The following is an 18751-nucleotide window of genomic DNA, read 5'->3' as shown; positions in this document are numbered from 1 at the left end:
TAAGTTCACACTCAGCTATGCAGTCTACGGAGGCACTGCCTACAGAGGTGTTGGTCCTCTTATGTCAACAGAAATGAAGAAAACGCCACACAAACATACCCATGGGCAATCTGACAGAGGCAATCCCTCGGTTGGGTTTCATTCTTCCATTGTTTGTTATATTTACAAATCAAGATCAGGAACCACACTTGGCAAAATATAAAACAGTGGAAATGAGCAACCAATTCAGCAACTCTATACAATGCTTCCAAAATTCCAAGCTTTGAAAAAATTACTACCATTTGCTAGAAAACAAATTTTTGGTTGAGGGTGGATTTCATAAATTTGAATTTCAGTTGCAAACATCTGCTTAGCTTTGATTACCAGTGTTTGATAAAAAAAAATCAACAGGTATTACAACAACTTACATAATTTTTAGTAAAGAATGAAATGTATAGTCATTTGCTACTTATTTCTGTGCCAGATTACCTGACAAGTATTTATTTTCGCTCATGGTTGTGGATTACACTTTATCATACCAAGCAAGGAATAACTGAAGAATCATGAGTTCAAATTGCATTATTTTTCAATTTTAAAAATTTAACCATTTTAGTTTTTTCTTCTTTCCTTTATTATTATTATTTTTTACAGTTTATTCACTTTGTATCCTTGCTGTGACCCCTCCCTCATCTCCTCCCTGTCCCACTCATAACTTCCTCCCCTCACTCCATGTCCTTTCCCTAGTCCACTGATAGGGGAAGTCCTGCTCCCCTACTATCTGACCCTAGCCTATCATGTCTTATCAGGACTGTCTGGATCCTCTTTCTCTGCTACAGAGAAAGTTTATCTTCTTCTTCTTTTCTCTTTTTATTTGCCCTACATCCTAGCACATGTGATTTTTTCAGAGTGAGTCTTTATTTTTCCATTAAGCTTTTCTGTAAGCTTTTCTGGTCACTCAGAAGTGTGTCTCCTAGGTAATTCCAAATCCAGTCAAGTTGTTAATGAGAGGTAACAAGCTCTCATTATTCTTCAAGGATCAAAGAACCTTCATTTTGCAGAAGCAAGAGGCCACTACTGCTTTGACTGATTCTTTTTAATTTTTCTTGTTTCTATTTTATTGATTCTTTATTTGATTACTTCTCACTGCCTACTCCCCCTGGTGTGATTTCTTTTCCTTCTACAACTTTCAGGTGTCCTATTAAGTTACTAGTCAAATCTCTAGCAGCCCTGCTAGGCCACAGAAGAGGACATTGCAGCCAGTCCTGAAGATACCTGATGAAACAGCGTCGGATGAAAGGAGAGGAAGTCCTCTCCTATCAATGGACTTGGAAAGGGGCAGGAAGGAGATGAGGGAGGGAGGGTGGGATTGGGAGGGAATGAGGGAGTGGGATACAGCTGGGATACAGAGTTAATAAAATGTAACTAATAAAAAAAATAAAAAATAAAGTAAAAATCTCTGTCCTCCTTCCTCTCTGTATTTATGAGCTTGCCTTTTAGAACTCTCTTCATTCTGCCCTATTAGTTTGGGTATGTTATATATTCATTTTTGTTCAATTCTTATAAGTCTTTATTTCTTAATTTCTGTCTTGACCCACTATTCATTCACCCCCATCACCAGACAGTCTGCTTTCCCTGATGGGCTGTGGTCCATGAAGACTATTATCTCCCATTATGAATAAATGAACAAAATTGTTCTGAAGAAAGAATAAAGAAAACAGACAAACCAATTAAAAACAGATATTTCTGAACAAATGATAAACAAATGGAGGATAAACATTTTTAAATTGTTCAACATCTTTAGCTATCAAATGAAATGCAAATTAAAAGTACTTCGATATTTTGTCCTACCCCAGTGACTTTTGCTGAGAAAACAACATTTCCTGGCACGGTTATGGGCATTCAGACCAATGTATCCCCTATAGACATGACTATGAAGGTTCTTTTAAAAAATCTAGAAATATATCTAGCATATACTCATGCTACACTCCTCTTAGACATATATGCAAAATACCACAGCCTGTTTAGAGATTCCTACCTATCCAGCTTCGTCGCTGCCTTATTCATAATAGTCAGGAATTTTGGGACATGGTTTTAAAACTGATTCCTACTAACGTCTTCTATCCATAGATCGCAGCATCTCAGTCATCATCAGAGAAGCCTCTTTATTTATAGATGGTGACTAACAGAGAGATCCACAGTTGGTCAACCTCTAAAGAATAAAAGAAGGTAAAATGTTCAGCCCTAAGTGGGATATGTGTATAACATGTTCTTCTTTCACGGCTCAGGGGTTATTGTGGAAGAGGGGGCAAAATATGAGAAGAGAAAAAGGTAATAAATAACTACAAGCTGAGAGTGTTTTCTAAACACAGCGGGGCTGTTGCATGTATAAACATGCTTTAACACATGTATAAACATGTGACAGCATGTGTAAAATCTTAGGGTGCTAAAGCCTGACGAAATATCAGCAAGGAGAGGGTAAAGAGGCATAAAGCTTTACCCCTAAAGAAGCTACTTTTAGAGCCTATAAGAAGGATAAATCTTTATGTGAATGGCCCCTGGTAGGTCAACCACATTACACTGGAAAACTATACATTTAAGAATATATGGGCAGCACACATTGGAAGGTTTTTTTTAAAGTAACATAAAGAGATACAAATTGAGGGGTGAATCTGGGAGGAGTTGTCATATAGAAGTGAATATAATCAAGTTATATCATATTAAATTCTCAAAGTATTAATTTAAAAAAAGGATATCATTTTAAGTATCTGATGATCTAAGGAAGTTTGAAACAATCGCGTAAGACTTTCAAATATGACTTGGTGAGAAACATAAAGTCTAATTTCATTACACAAGTGAAATTCACTGAAAAGAGAAAATGACAAATGGTCTCTGGGAATACAATTCTGCTGTGCTTTATACTGTGTGCTTAGTGGGTTTTCCACCATCAACATTCCTGAAACAAACTGACCCAGGGAAGTTTTCAGGTTGTTGAATGATATCCCTCTCTCTGAAAGGATTGCAAATTAAACAAAAGATCAGCTTAACCGATTCCCTGGCTTAGTTCCAGCATGTGCAGTGATGCAGGTTTAAAGTGTAAAGTACTAAATCATTAAGCTTGCTCCAGGGAGAAACACCTCACAGGCTTCTCCATACCAGCATGGCATCTAATTAACTCTTCGAATGCAAGTTTTCACTGTATTCTTCTTACTGGAAGTTGCTTTTGTAATTGTTCTGCTGCATTATAAAGCTTCTCTAGACAGTTTAAAGGCAGCACTGAGTACTTCACATGTATACAGTCGCACACCAGATGAAGAAGAGAGTTTCAAACATAAAAGAGAAATGAGATTACGACCTTCCCAATCATCCGGCTAGGTATATGTCATGATATTCTTAATTATTTTATAATATGTGTTTCCTAATTTCTTACTGTGCTAATTACCACCTATGGCATCGAGTACCCTGAACATCAGCAACTCATCTGGTCTGGGTATTTCCATATGGCAACTGTTCACTTTATACACCTCTCCTTTGTTTTCCTTCTCCTGAACAAGGTTTTATACTTCCTTCTGCCTTTTGACATATAAACTCAAGATATCTGCTCATTTAATTTTCTCAACCTGACTGCATTCTTATATATAAATTCATGTATAAAAATATACATATATATATACATATAAAGTATTTATTGTAATTTCTTACAAGATGCTGTCTAGCTAATCCAACAATGGAAGGTTGTGTATTAAAACTCTAACAATCCAGTACTTGCTCAGTCCACAAGGTTGGATGTCACAGCTGACCATAAGTATATGCTGGAACCCCCAAAAAGTAGACTCCAATGCCAGTGAAGGAATAAATTTGATAGCAAGGAGAGGGCAAGCAGACAATGAGCAAAATCTTCTTTCTTCTACATTCTTCTATAGCCTTCCAGGAAAAGGTATGGTCCAGACTAAAGGTGTGTCTCCCCACCTCAAAGTTTGTGTCTTCCTACCTCAAAGGTCTAGACTAGAAGTTGATTCAGTCACTTCAAACCATGTTCCTCAGGGAATTTTATATATATAACTGTGTGTGTGTGTGTGTGTGTGTGTGTGTGTGTGTATGATTTATTTATTCATTTATATGAAAATAAGCCATTTTTTCTTTATTTCTTGCATTTGCTATACTCTTTGATCCATTCTTGGCCTAAGATTTTTTACCATTGTTCTTCAAAAACATAATTACAGTTTACTTTTCAAAATTAAGTTTCTCAAACTAATAAACTTTTAATAGAAAGTCTTAACTGCGTCTGAGCTTTTCAATACTGTTTCCATTTTCAGAGAATTTAAAGAGTTTAGTTGTCCTTAATTCTATAACATGGCATCACTATTTTCATTTTATGCTATGTGCTTTCTTAATAAAGTTAGGTATTAGTGTAGTGCTGGAGTTTTAAAAAGTATTTAGAAGCATTATTTTCTGTTTTATTTTGTAGATTAGCTTCAGAATCAATTTTACTTCTTCTTTAAAGGTCTAGCAGAAATCTGAGGTAAATCAGCCTAAGCCTGGGCTTGTTTATTTGATAGGTTTTCATTGCTTGTGATGAATCCATTTATATTTATCTCCTTTATTGTTTCAAATTTGATATGTCAGATGCACAAAGAAATTAATAAATTTCTTTTAGATTTTTAAAATGTTGTGGAATTATGGTTTGGAAAAGAAGTCCGTATAATGCTATGAATTTCTTTCACATTGTAAAATGTTTATTTTATATTATTTATTTAAAATAAAGTAAAATTAAGATATATTTTAATCTTATTTTCCCCTCTTCCACATTTGTCATGATCACCTCCCCTACCTTATCTACTCCACTTTAGTTTCTTTCTCAAAAACCAAACCAAATATCAATACAACAACAAAAATTCAAAACCTGGAAGACAATATACAATATCACCTCACTTCACAAAAAAAAGAATAAAACCACCAAGATGTGTAATAAAGGTACACAAAAACAATCTGTGGTTCAGTTTGTCAGCTATTCCTGAACATGGGATCTGTCCTGGTGTTATGATATGCCTATTGTCATTCCATTAGAAAAAAAACTGATTTTCCCTCTCCTGGCAAATATAAATGACCTTTCTGTTGTTGTTCTAGTGGCTAGGTTTACATTCATTCATTCATCAATATTTATAACATAAAAAAGTAAAGTATAGAAAGATAAAACAAACGCTATTACATTGAAGTCACACAATACAGACCAACAAAATGAAGAGTTCAAGAGAGGGCACAAGAATCAGAGACTCACTTGTTTGCATGTTCAGAAATTCCATAAAAACACTGAACTGGAAGTCATAATGTAAGTCCAGAGGACTTGATGCACAGCCAAGCAGGCCCTACATATTCTACTTCAGTTTCTATGAGTTCATAGGAGCTTTTCTTGATGTCTGCCATTCCCCTGACTTTTACATTATTTCAGCCTTGATTTCCATTGGTTTTCTGAGGTCTAAGGGGAGGGATTTGTTGAAGACACCTCATTTAGGGTTGAGTATTCCAAAGTATTTTACTCCCTGTATAATTTCTGAATGTGGGTCTTTATATTTGTTTCCATTTGCTGTAGGAGGAAGCTTTGCTGACAATGGTTGAACAAGGCACTCATCTATGAGTATAGCAGAATATCATTAGGAATCATTTTATCACTATATACACACGTATATATATGTATACACATAGACATACATAGAGAGAGAGAGTAGTAGTATTTGATTTTGCTCAAGTTTCCTGGAGTATATAGGTCTTTACTCTAGGTCTCTGGTTCTTAGTGACCCAAGAAATGTCAGATATGAGTTCCGTCTCATGTAGTGGGGCTGGTTGAGCCCACAAGTTCTGTTCCACCATTGCCCTAGCCTATCTTGCAGGTAATACACAATCGTAAATAAAGGTTTTGTCACTGGCTTGGCTTTTACATTTTTCTTTTAATGGTGTGCAGAGCACCTTCCTGTAACAAAGACATTGGTACAGAGGGATAATTACTCTATGTATTCACCACTTTAAAAGCTTTATGTTCATCAAGTTCTATAGGTTTTTGTCTTCAGCAATGTCATATTGCTGTCAGGTTGTGGAGAGCAAGCTAGTATTCCCACAGAACACCTTTGATTAACAACTCCATTAGATTTAACCTAACCCAGTACTTAAAATTTTGTTTGGTGACAAGACGTGGTCAGTTGGGTCTCTGTGTTAGCCATTATTTGGTAATTTTATTCATATCAGTTTCATATATATATATATATATATATATATATATATATATATATATATGTGTGTGTGTGTAACTTAAGAGGTTTCTACTATATAAAATTTCCATTCTGTCCCCAAAATGTTCCTTAATTTTATCTGTCTCACCATATATCCCCTTCCACAGCCTCAACTTCCTTCCATTCCCATTTGATCATACCATTCTAGATCTTTCCATTCATCCATAAATGTATATTGTTTCTTTTCTAAATGAGGTCAATATGTTCACTCCAGGTTCTTATTCTATACCAGCCCTGTGGTTCTATCACCTGTAGCGTGGCTATTTACTGAAAAGCTAATATCCACATATAAGTGATTACATAAAATATTTGTTGTTGTGTGTCTCATTGAGGATGATATATTTTTCTAGTTCTGTCCATTTGCTTGAGGATTTCATGGCTTCATTGTATTTAATGACTCAAAATCACTCTATGTGGAAATGTACTTCATTTTCTTTATCCCTCCTTCTGTTGCAGGACATCTAGTAGTTTTTCTTTTCTGGCTATTATGAAGAGATGGCAATGAACGTGGTCAAGCAAATGTCTCTGGTTCACTGGGTGTATAGCTTGATCTTGAATGAACAATAAGATAAAAGTATTCATTTTCTAAAAGAAATTGATAAGCACTAACAGAAAGTATTAAATTTCCTATTAACATTGACAAGTATATTGATGAAGACTGATTCTTGAAAGGAAGTGATAGAAGACTAGTTAATTATTAAACCTTCTAATTTAAAAAAAATCACAAATGTCCAAGGAATGTTAGACTGGTAACATCAGTTAAAGTCATGCAACAAATCATAATAAGCTCAACATTCTATCATGTCTTCTGAATGGACATTTGTATAAATGGACTGCATTACAACTTAAGCACATGTAACCAACTAAAAATGTTTTATGATAATTTTAAAGTAACTTTGTGCCTTAAAAACTTCAGTCTCTGTGAACCCATATGAGCCTTAGTTGAATCAGTGGGTCATGTTCTGGTGTGCACTATCCTCTCTTACTCCATAATCTTCCCTCCTGGTGTTACGGTCCAGAACTCCCCGGAAGAAAACTTCCCAGACTCAAGTAGTGTGCAAACAACAAAAAGTGTTTATTCTGCAGAAGTCCAGCTTATGAGGGCCACCATTCAGACAGAAATGGCGACACCTAGATGGGCACACAGGTTCTATTTAAAGTCAACGAGGGGAATTTCAGGGGCAGTTAAGTGGTCTTTATTTTGATAGGCACAGGCCAGAAGCAAGGGTACAAGTGCATCTGGGATTGGCTAGGGCTCTGTTCAGAGGCTAGGCTATCTCTAAACTGCTTCAAACCTGCCCAAATTGATAGGTGTCTATGGGGATACTTGACCTTGTTTGGGTCTGGCCAGTGCCTGTGGAGGCTAGATGCTGATCAGGACTAGTAGTTGCCTATGGACACTATGTGGTCTTGATTGGGATTGCCTAGTGACCACGGAGGCTACATGACTCTGGTCAGGACTTAGGTGCCTTTCAAACAGGTAATTAAGCCAACCTTACCTTACCAGGGCAGAAGTTTTGGCCGATTCTTATTGGTTGCCCATTTTTTGGTGAGTTTTGTTTTGTTTTGTGTTTTTGTTTGTTTGCTTTCCTGCAACTGAAGTTTCTATTTCTGAGAAACAAAAAACTCAGGCCGGTCCTGTCTCATGAAGAAAATGAAGTTCGTCATGATGTCAGTTAATCTTATCTTAACTAGGCCCTCTCACCCATTTTCTGTGAGGTTCCCTGATTTCCTAGGGGAGGTACCCAATGAAGACCTCCGATTTAAAATATTTATCTATCCCTCTGTCTCTCTCTCTCTTTCTCTCTCTGCATAATATCTGGCTGTCGGTCTCTCTACCAACTAGAACTTCTCTAAAAAGAAGCTTCTCTGCTTTCTGATGATGACTGGACAAGGTACTAGTCTATATCTATAGAGAAATATTATTAGGATTTATTTAATTTAGTTATTATTGACGGTCCTGTTAGTTCTACTCTAGAATTCTGGGATATCCAACCTCCGCTTCCTGGACACCCAGGTAGTGTTAGGCATGTGGTCGCTCTCACGGAATGAGCCTAAAGTCAAATCAGGCATTAGTTGGCCACTCCCACAAGTTTTGAGTCATCATTGCCCCAGAATATCTTCCAAGAAGGAGATATTGTAGGTCAAAGATTTGGTGGCTGGGTTGATGGCCAGGTTTCTCTTTTAGTAGTCCTTAGAGTACCTTTCCACAGCAAAGTGTCTAGAAAGCAGGAGTGAGTGCTCCTTGCAAGCACCTTCTGAACCTCTCTGTGCAATAAGCCCTGTTAATGGTTTCTGTCAGCAGTGGGGCCCTGTAGTTAATTTTCAGAGAGTGTCCCTGTCTTGGCTTGAGCCTGAGTTGTTTGGGGATCTCCATGGGACCCCATTAGCCAACAACTCCATCTCATACATTTCTGGTCCGCCACTGGAAACTTTAACTGGCTACCAAAGATGGACAGTTCAGACACTGTATCCTCCATTACTATGAGTCTTCACTAGGGTTAACCTAATAGACTACAGGAAGTTGCCACTACATTGGGTTTCCACACTATCCCAAAAATGCACCCAAATTCCAGCCATCTCACCCCCTCCCCCAACTCTCAACCTCTATGCTTTATTCTCTAAACCACATCAGTTAACCTGCAGAATCTATTTAATTGCCCCTTTCCAGGGAGATTCATGTGTCTCCCTGGAGTGTTTCTCTTCATATAATCTCTCTGGGTCTGTGGATTGTTCTTTGATTACTTAACAGCTAATATACAATTATAAGTGAATATATATATATATATATATATATATATATATATATATATATGTTTTTCTGGGTCTGGATTACTTAACTCAGGATAACTCTTTTCTAATTGCATCCATTTGCCTGCAAATTTCATCAATTTTTTTAAACAGCTGAGTATTATGCCATTGTGTAAATGTACCACATTTTCTTATTCTTTGGTTGAAGTACATTTAGGTTGTTTCCTGTTTCTGGCTTTATGAATAAAACTTCAATGAATATAGTTGAGCAAGTGTTCTTCTGGAAAAATAGAATACCTTTTCGTTATACCCAAGAGTGGTATAGCTGAGTCTTGTGGTAGATTGATTTAGAGTTTTCTGAGAAATTACCGTATTGATTTTCTTTTTTTTTTTTTTCTTATTATCCATTTATTTGTCCATTGACGCTGTGGTGGTTTGAATGAGGAAGGTCCCCTGCAGTCTGAGGTGTTTAGGTGCTTGTTCTCTAGTTGATGGTGCTTGCTGTTTGGGAAGATTCAGGAAGCCCAGCCTGGCTGGAGAATGTATGTCACCAATCGTGGGCTTTGGGATTTCATAGGCTTGTCTTCCTTTGAGCTGGCTGTCTCTGCTTTGTTTCTGTTGAAGACGTGTGTTCAAAACTTCCTGCTTCTGCTGCTATGACTCCTTGCCATGATGGACTCTTATTCTTCAAAAACTGTAAACCCTCCTTTTTTTTTTTTTTGGTTTCACAGATCCTTTCTTTTTTTTTTTTAATGTTTTATTTTATTTTATTTTTTTTCAATGCAGTTTATTCAGGAACATTGAACAATCCTCGGACCCCGGGGAAAGCCAGCCCACAGCTTAAATAGCCTCTGGGTAGCCAACCCAGGCGTGCCACGGGGGCAATGCAGATAGGTCCACATACATGGAAGCAAGCCAGATCCTCGGTCTTAGCCAAATGTGGAGTTGTTCGTGACAGAGAGCACTCACCATCGGGAAGATGGAAGGCGGAAACCAGCTCCATCTTTAAGGGATAGCATTCCGCAGCTCTCTACAGTTCCCCCTTTTTGTTTTAGATGCATCAGGCAAGAGTAGAGGTCTGATCTCTGATATTAGAAATAAATTGGGACTTTGTACAGATGTTCATTTAGGTGTCATCCACCCAAAGAGCATCAGACCCGATGCCCCTCACGCTATGACTCTCTTCAGACAGAAAAGGGATCTTGGAACTACAGCCACCATTGTTACTACCATCTCATTGACGGCTGTTGGAGCTACCACCAGGGCATTAGCCATGAGTCATACTGGGCAGACTGCTCAGACCCTGAATAATCATTTAGCCAATGTAGCTCATGCCTTAGTTGTACATAAAAGAATTAATGCTCAACTAAAAGGAAGCTTGATGGTGTTCAATCAGAGGATTGACCTCTTGCAGGAGCAAATCGATACCCTATGGCAAATCGCTCAACCTGGCTGTCAATGAAAGTATGCTGGACTTTGTGTCACTAGCATAAAACCCTCCTTTTTATAGTTTGCATTGATCATAGTATTTTATCATAGCAACCAAAATAACCAATGCGGATACCTTGGAAGACTTGGTGTCTTAGGTGCTGTAAATGATGCTACAGTAAATAAAATGGTGTAGCATCTCTTCAGCAGAGTAATTTCATTTCCTCTGGAAATAAAAAAACAAAACTTGTGTATAATGTTAGAGCAGTATGTTCATAACTGCTGCACTAGCTCTCTGGCTCCCTATTATTAAGATTTTTTTTTTCGTAGAAATAAAGCTTCTTTAAGTGTTTCTCTGCCATTCAATATTCCTGTATTGAGAATTTTTTGTTTAGCTCTGTACCCCATTTTTCAACTGGATTACTTGATTTGTTGCTGTTTAATTTCTTGAGTTCTTTATATCTACTGGATATTAGCCCTCTGTCAGATAAAGGGTTGGTGATGATTCTTTCCCAATCTGTAGGCAGTCATTTTGTTCTGATGACAGTGTCCTTTGTATTTTTTTGACAAAGATGCCAAAACCATACAACGGAAAACAGATAGCATCTTCAACAAATGGTGCTGGTCTAACCGGATAATTACATGTAGAAAAACACAAATAGATTCATACTTATCACCTGGCACAAAACTAAATTCCAAGTGTATAAAGACCTCACTATAAAAACAATACATAAATCTGTTAGAAGAAAAACTGGGGAAGAGCCTGGAACTCATTGGCACAGGAAAAAACTTTCTGAACAGAACCCCAACAACACAGGCTCTAAGATCAACAATCAATAAATGGGACCTCATGAAACTGAAAAGCTGTAAAACCGTATTGATTTTCATAGTGTCTATACATGATTACATTCCCACCAATGGAATGGAGGCATCTTCTCCTTGCTCCACATCCTAGTCAGCACTAGCTGTCACGTATGTTATTGATCTTAGCAATTCTCATAGGTGTAAGATAGAATCTCTAAGAAGTTTTGATTTGCATTTCCCTGATGGTTAAGGATTTTAAGTGTTTAAGATTTTCTCAGCCATTAGAGATTCCTCTACTAAGAATTTTCTGTTTAGGTGTATACTACATTTTCAAATTGGATTATTTTTAGCATCTCCTTTTTTAATTCTTTCTATGCTTTGAATATATTATTCTTTTGTTGGAAGTGGAGTTGGTAAAAATCTTTTCCCATAACATAGGCTACAACTTTGATTGATGCCATCCTTTGCTTTACATAATCTCTTCAGTTTCATGTGGACCCACCTGTTAATTGTTAAAATTAGTGTCTGTACTCTTCTTTTCATGAAGGTGTCTGCTATACAAACTCATTCAAGTTTATTCCCAAACTTCTCTTCTATCAGGTTCAGTGTACCTGGTTTTGTGTCAAGGTCTTTCATCCATCTGGACTTGAGTCTTGTATAGGGTGATAAATATGGATCTATTTGCAATCTTTTACAAGCAGACATCACATTGATAAGCACAATTTATTGATGATCCTGTCTTTTCTCCCAGGGTGTATTTATTAAAAACAAAAACAAACAAACAAAAAACCCACAAGGCTTTAAAAAAATTAAAACCAAGATACCTATAGGTATTCGTATTTATGTCTGGAGCTTCAGTTTACATTCCATTGATCAATATATCTGTTTTCATGCTAACATAAAATGCTGTTTGTACTATAATAGCAATGTAGTACAACTTGAAATCAGGAATGTTGATACCTTCTTAATGCTCAGGGCTGTTTTAGCTACCATGGTTTTTTGTTTTGCAAAAGGAAGTTGAGAATTGTCCTTTCAAGGTCTGTAAAATTTTGTTACATTTTTAATTTATTATTATTAGTTACAATTTATTCATTTTGTATCCCAGTTGTAATCACCTCCCTCATCTCTTCCCAATCTCACCCTCCCTCCCTCTGCCTCCCCTATCCCTCTCCCTATAGACCACTGATATGAAAAGTCCTCCTCCCCTGTTTGACATTAGCCTATAGGTCCCATCAGCACTGCCTAGATCCTCTTCCTCTGTAGGCTTCCTAGGTCACCCCACCAGGGAGAAGTGATTAAGGAGCAGACAACTGACTTCATGTCAGAGACTGTCTCTTTTCCTCTTATTAGGGAACCTGCATGAAGACTGAGCTGCTATGGGCTACCTGACCAGGGGGTCTAAGACTTCTCTATGCATGGTTTTTGGTTGAACCATTGGTCTGTGCAGTCACGTTTAATATATGTGATGGAGAAAATGGAAGAGCTACAGGGACCACAGTACATCTGAAAGTGAGGCCAGGAGGATGGTAGAGCTATAAAGAACAGTGCATCTACTACTGAGGCCAGGAAAGCCCCCCCCCCTTTTTTTTCATTGGTCTCCTGTGTGGCTCCTGTCCCCTCCAGGTCTTTTTATCTCCCCTTCTCCCCTGTCTTTCATAAGATTCCCTGTGCTCTTTCCAAAGTTTGGCTGTGAGTCTCTGCATTTGCTTCTATACCCTTTTGGGTAGCGTCTTTGAGATGATATCTGTGGTAGACTCCAGTCCTGTTTCCTCTCTTCTGCGACTTCCAATGTCTATGCTGTTTTCCATTGTTTATTTATTGCAACTTATTCACTTTCTATCCCTGCTGCAGCCCCCTCCATATCCTCCCAGTCCCACATATCCTCCTTCTTCTTCCCCTATACCCCTTCCCTAGTCCACTAATAGAAGAGTACCTCTTCCCTTTCTATCTGACCCTAGCCTATCAAGTCTCATCAGGGTTGGCTGCATCATCTTCCTCCGTGGCCTAGGAAGGCTGCATGCCCCATTGGGAAGTGAACAAAGAATCTGGCACTGAGTTAATGTCAGAGACAGCCCCTGCCCCAGACTAGGGAACCCACTTGGAAACTGAGCAGGGGTCTAGGTCCTCTCCATGCATGGTTCTTGGGTGGAGTATAGTTCTCTGCAGGCCACCCTGCATCCTACCCTCTCTCCCTCTTCCCCTCATCCCCTTCCCTCAGTCCACTGAAAGGGGGGGTTCTTCACTATTACCATCTGCCAATAGCTTGTGAAGTCTCATCAGGACTGCTTGGATTCTCTTCCTCAGTGGCCTGGCAAGGCTGCATCATCAAGGGCGAGTTCATGATAGAGGCAGCCCCTTCTCTCCTCATTTCAGAGATCCACATGGTTTTGCTTTTGGTGATATTATTTATTCCATGTGTTTCATGGGTTTGATTAACTTGATAAAGTTGGCATTTTTTTTCTCCTAATTTTGCTAGGGCTGAATTTGTATACATTTATTTAAGTTTGAAGTTATCATAGAATATTGTGATATTTTTCCATCTGTGATGATTGAAAATTTTGTTGGGTATAGACTTCTGTCCTGGCATATGGTCTGTTAGAGTGTGTCATGCCCTCTGGCTTTTATATTCTCCAATAAGAAGTCAGGTGTAATTCTAATAGGTCTGCATTTATATGTTACTTGTTTTTTTTCCCTTGCACCTTTTAATATTCCTTCTTTGTTCTGTATATTTATAGTTTTGCTTATTATGTAGTGAGGGCTTTTTTTTTTGCTCTAATATATTTGGTGTTCCACCAGCTTGTTTTTTTGTAAGCTTTTATGCATCTTTCTAAAGTCAGGACATTTTCTTCTGTGATTTTGTTGAAAATATTTTCTGGGGCTTTTAACAGTAATTCTTTGGTTCCTATTATTCTTATTTTTGTCTTTTTATTGTGTTTCATATCTCTTGGATGTGTGGTGTGAGAAAAATTGTAGACTTAACATTTTTGACAGATATATTTATTTCTTCTACAGCACATTCACTGCCCGAGAGTCTCTTTCATCTCTCATATTCTGTTGGTGGTGCTTTATCTGTATGTTGAAAGTTACAAATAATATTCTCTTGTAATATTCTGTTTCAAGCAGTTTTGAGAATAAGCATAAAAGTAGAACTATTAGGCATCAGTGGGTGTTTGATATTAGATGACTCACGAATTCTTCATGTATGAAGAAACATAAATTTTCTACTAAAATTATCTCCTTAGTCTTTATAAGTCTCAGCCAATATTCCTTAAAGGGGCAAACCTATATGGAATAGTTAATCAGTTAACTATTAGTTAATTCTTGACCTTTTTTTATCCTCAAGCTTAAGGCTCAGTACTTTTCAATTGATTGAGAATTATGGGTATTTGTCAGGCATAGAATTCTCCCTTTACTTGTTCTAGACCAGTGGTTCTCAACCACTGGGTTGGTCTCTCTCTGGTGGCAAAAAGACCATTTTACAGAGGTCACCTATCAGATATCCTGCATATCAGATTCAATTTTCAACATTACAATTCACAACAATAGCCAAACTATAGTTATGAAGTGGCAATAAAAATAATTCTATAGTTTGGGGTAAACACAATACAAGGAACCACTCTCTTAGGCCTCTAAAAAATGTTATGTCTTTTCTAGTTCCCACCATTTGCCTCCAAATTTTATGATTTCCTTGTTTTTGATAGCTTAGTAGTATTCCATTGTGTAAATGTACCACAATTTCTGTAGCCTTTCCTCCATTGAGGGACGTCTTCTGCCTATTACAAATAGAACTGCTATGGACATATTTGAGCAAATGTCCTTGTTGTATAGTTGAGCATAGTATGGATTTATGCCTAGGAGCCGTGTAGCCTGATCTTGAGGTAGCACTACTCCTAACTTACTGAGAAAGCACCAGATTGGTTTACAAAGTGGTTGTACAAGGTTACATTTCCACCAGCAATGGATGAGGGTTCCCTTTTCTCCAGGTCCTCTCCCTCATGTGTTATCACTTGAGTTAACCCGAAGCAGATAGACACACATGGTATATACTCATTCATAAGTGGATATTAGCCATATAACATAGGATGAACATACTAAAATCTATACTCATAAAGAAGCTAAACAACAAGGAAGACCCTAGGGAAGATGGTCAATCCTCATTCAGAAGGAAAAAAAAATGTGATAGACATCAGAAGCTAGAGAATACAGAGAACAGGACAGGAGCCTACCATAGATGACCTCTGAAAGACTCTACTGATCAAGGTATTGAAACAGAGGCTGAGACTCATAGCCAAATTTTGGGCAGAATGCATGGAATTTTATGAAAGAAGAGGGAGATAGAAAGACCTGGAGGGGACAGGAGCTCCAAAAGGAGACCAGTAGAGCCATAATAACAAAGCCCTGCCTGGTGTCTCTAAAGAGAATGATACCCCAACCAAGTACCATGCATGGAGAGGGCCTAAAACTACTGCTCAGATGTAGCCCATAGAGTCAGTCTCCAAGTGGGGTCCTAGTAAGGGGAGAAGAGACTTTCTCTAGCATGAACTCAATGACAGGCTCTCTGATCCCTTCCACCTGAGGAGTGGGGTGCAGCTTTGCTAGGCCTCAGAGGAAGATAATGCAACCAGTCTTGATGAAACCTGATAGGCTAGGGTCAAATGGAAGGTGAGGAGGAACTCCTCTATCAGTGGACTAGGGGAGAGGCATAAGGAGAGAAGAGGGAGGGAGGGTGAGATTTGATGGAAATGAGGGAGGGGTCCACAGCCAGGATACAAATTGAATAAATTGCAATAAATTATAATAATAAAAAATTTAAAAAAGAAAAATAATATGTCTGAGATAAGCCTTTATTTTTCTTCTCATTACTGCATTGCTTGTGGTGTTAGATAAAGAAAATCTTGGAAAATTAGAGAAGTAAATTCTTGACAGTCGAGACAGTGGAGACGCTGGAAAGTACTGAGTGGAAAAGGTTAATGTCAAGTGAACTTGATATAACCACAAATATCACATCACACTGGTCTGTGTCCTGTTATCTCATAGCGGTGGACCATTATGTGGTAGTGTTTTTAGGGAGATTTCAACAAATAGCTACTTAGTCTGTATTGGGTACTAAACATCGACAAAACCATTCTTTTGTAGCAGCTAAATTTGCCAAACCAATGAGTTTCTTCGTGTTACTCACAGGATTATGGATGGGAGGTCGTTTACAGGAGCATGGATAGCTCAAGGAAAGCTGCATCATTAAAAAAACTCACTCGGTATGGATGACAAATCATAAAAGAAGCTACAAATCTGGAGCTCTTTACAAAATTTGGAGGCAGTTAAATAGGTGAGAGTCTCTTTTCCTGAAAGTTTTGCTTGTCAGATTATCTCATTAGGTCCCCCCCTCCCCCGCAGGCTAGTGTGTACCTTTCCTGGGCAGTTGTTTACTGCTTCCATAACTCTGAGGAATAATCTAGAGAGTTTCAGAAATTTCCAGAGGTTTGTGAGTTCTTTCCTGAGATTCATGAGCATCCCCCTGTTTTTTTTTTTTTTTTTTTTTCCTAGCAACACTCCCATAGACACATTATTTTGGAACTAACACAATAAAGTCACAATCAGAGGATTGTAACCTATCAGTGCAAACTTCTCAATTGTTGTGGATTGTTATAAACAACATCATTTTGTAGGAAATACAAATGTGTGTAAGTGATGGACAAAAGAGTATGTGACACATTCTTTCCTTCGTACTTTTTATACTTTCATTGTGCTGTCATCAAGGTTAGGGTGATAGTGTAGATGTATCTAAAGTTATGAGGACTAAAGACACATCGCCAACTAAAAAAATGACTGTGCTGTAGAACAAATGAGCCAGTAATTTATGGTTTTAATACTTGCATGTTAATTATAAATACTTTTATAATTACATAATTACATAATTACAACACTTAATCATCAAAAACTTCAATAATCATATAGGGTTTTTTTTTCTCAAATTATGCTCTGTTTCATCTTCTAACTTTCCAGAATCAGTTTTCCATGATGAAAATTAGAATGGCAACAAGAAGAAATTATCTAATATTAGAATAGAAAGCCTTTGCACTGATATTGTATACAATTTACACTTGTTACTACTATCTTTAGTTTCCCTAAATGGTCATACAACAAAGATTTTTTATGGGTTATTTCTGTAATTCAGTAGTTTTCATTTAAATTGTGCCTTAAAATTAATCTTTATCCTAAAACAATTGTTATGATAAAAGATGTACTAAAGTTTTCATTTCACGAAAGTCTTATTTTATACTAACACTTACATTCTTAAGAAAATTTTCAGTGTCTTGTTTTTTAAAGTCAAAAGAAACATTTATATATCAGGAACCAAATGTAAAATTATTTCAGTCTTATGCTTGATCTTATTTAATTTTTTTGTGTTGCTTTCTAGATTTTATTGTAAGATTTACATTTCATTATCAACTATATTTTCAAGAACTTAATTGGAGAAAAATAAAAGTATCCATAATGAAATTCCTAGTAATGAATTAGCTTAAATCTTTCAAGCTGAATAAAAAATATTTTGTAAGACAATTTATTAAATAGAGTTATATTAAAGGATATATTTTCTGATATAGATATATTTTATTTAACCCAGTTTTTATGAGTACACATTTATTTTTTTACAATAGTAAGTACCTCATCATTCTCTCTATGTGAAACTTGTTTACGGATGCTCTGTTCTTTTTTTTCCAAAGTGTTTTATAACCAAACATTTCCTACCGGAGAGCATTAAGCAATGTATATATATATTTTTTTCTCACAATATTAACATCTAAAAGTATGAAAGCTATGTACTCTTAGGAGATATATATATTTCTAAGAAGAGATTTTGTATTCTTCCTATCTTCTAATGCTTTGTGGCAAGGACTGTTTTTCTTAACTTGGAGAGCTGTGACTCCAATCTCTGTATCTATAGCATGTGATATCATCTTATATTGTATTTCTACTGAGCATGTGTTAGTCATCATTAAATTTTGCATTGCTCTAATGCAAACCTCACCTTAAATACATTGTATCTTTCTAAATAAATTCTGGGTAAATATTAATGTGACATGCCAGGTGGAATTATGTGGATACTACCAAACTTTGATAATTATGATAGTTGATAGTTAATTTTTACTGGACTTAGAATCATTTCAGGATTAGAAATTGTTAGGTTCACTTCACATGTCTGCTTAGATGGAAGGAAGGGGGAAATAGCAGAACATTAGTAGAGCAAAAGAATACAGTGGAGAAACAATAGCATCTTCAACAAATGGTGCTGGCCTAACTGGATGTCTACGTGTAGAAAATGTAAATATATCTGTATTTGTCACCCTGCACAAAACTAAAGTCCAAGTGGATCAAAGACCTCAACATAAAAACAGACACACTAAACATTTAGAAGAAAAATTGGGGAAGAGCCTTGAGTTCATTGGCACAGGAAACAGCTTCCTGAACAGAACACCAACAGCACAGGCTCTAAGAGCAACAATCAA

This window comes from Meriones unguiculatus, chromosome 8 (assembly GCF_030254825.1).
Source record: "Meriones unguiculatus strain TT.TT164.6M chromosome 8, Bangor_MerUng_6.1, whole genome shotgun sequence".
NCBI classification, from domain to species: domain Eukaryota; kingdom Metazoa; phylum Chordata; class Mammalia; order Rodentia; family Muridae; genus Meriones; species Meriones unguiculatus.
Note: the sequence above shows the minus strand (reverse complement) of the source record.